The sequence below is a fragment of the Anabrus simplex genome, chromosome X, assembly GCF_040414725.1.
Source record: "Anabrus simplex isolate iqAnaSimp1 chromosome X, ASM4041472v1, whole genome shotgun sequence".
Taxonomy (NCBI): Eukaryota; Metazoa; Arthropoda; class Insecta; order Orthoptera; family Tettigoniidae; genus Anabrus; species Anabrus simplex.
This window is the reverse complement of record NC_090279.1, coordinates 4,976,082-4,977,371: the sequence shown is the minus strand read 5'-3', so window position 1 is coordinate 4,977,371 and position 1,290 is coordinate 4,976,082. Positions and strand designations below refer to the sequence as shown.

Here is a 1,290-nt window from a genome sequence, read left to right as displayed (position 1 = left end):
TCGCTTGTATGGGTCCGCATATGATCGCTTAGTTTGGCTCTCTTTATGCCTCGCCTGCATGTCTCAGCATATGTTCATTAAGATTGCCTCTCTTTATGAATGAGTTGCCACACACATTGCAACTGTAAGGCTTCTTGCTTGTATGGGTCCGGATATGATCGGTTAGTTTGGCTCTCGTTATGACTCGCCTGTATGTCTCCGCATATGTCCGGTAAGTTTACCTCTCTGTATGAATGATTTGCCACAGACATTGCAGCTGTATGGCTTCTCGCCTGTATGGGTATGCATATGATCGGTCAGACTGCCTTTTGTTGAGAATGATTTGCCACAGACATTGCACCTGTAAGGCTTCTCGCCTGTATGGGTCCGCATATGTTCGGTTAGTTTAGCTCTCTGTGTGAATGATTTGCCACAGACATTGCAGCTGTATGGCCTCTCGCCTGTATGGGTAAGCATATGATAGGTGAGACTGCCTTTTGTTGAGAATGATTTGCCACAGACATTGCACCTGTAAGGCTTCTCGCCTGTATGGGTCCGCATATGTTCGGTTAGTTTACCTCTCTGTGTGAATGATTTGCCACAGACATTGCAGCTGTATGGCTTCTCGACTCTATGGGTAAGCACATGTTGGGTCAGACTACCTTTCGTTGTCTATGATTTGCCACAGACATTGCAACTGTAAGGCTTGTCACCTGTATGGGTCCGCATATGTTCGGTAATTTTACGTCTCTGTATGAATGATTTGCCACAGACATTGCAGATGTATGGCTTCTCGCCTGTATGGGTAGGCATATGATTGGTCAGACTGGCTTTCGTTGTGAATGATTTGCCACAGACATTGCACTTGTCAGACTTCTCGCCTGTATGGGTCATCCTATGTTCGGTTAGGTTACATTTCCGTACGAATGATTTGCCACAGACATTGCAACTGTATCGCTTCTCGCCTGTATGGGTCCGCATATGATCGGTCAGATGGCCTTTCTTTGTGAATGATTTGCCGCACACTTTGCAACTGTATGGCTTCTCGCCTGTATGAGTCCGCATATGACCAGTTAGAATGCATTTCAGTATGAATGATTTGCCACAGACATGGCAACTGTATGGCTTATCGCCTGTATGGGTCCGCATATGGTCGGTTAGTTTACCTCCCTGTGTGAATGATTTGTCACAGACATTGCACCTGTATGGCTTCTCGCCTGTATGGGTCCGCATATGACGGGTTAGACTGCCTTTCTGAATGAATGACTTGCTACAGACATTGCACCTGTTTGGCTTCTCTCCTGTTTGAGT

At 46.2% G+C, this 1,290-nt stretch overlaps 1 pseudogene; it reads right to left on the bottom strand.

The window, feature by feature from the left end:
• Nucleotides 1-318: 318 nt before the first annotated feature.
• LOC137503153 (zinc finger protein ZFP2-like) lies at nt 319-960 on the bottom strand (annotated as a pseudogene).
• Between the last annotated feature and the right edge of the window lie 330 nt (nt 961-1,290).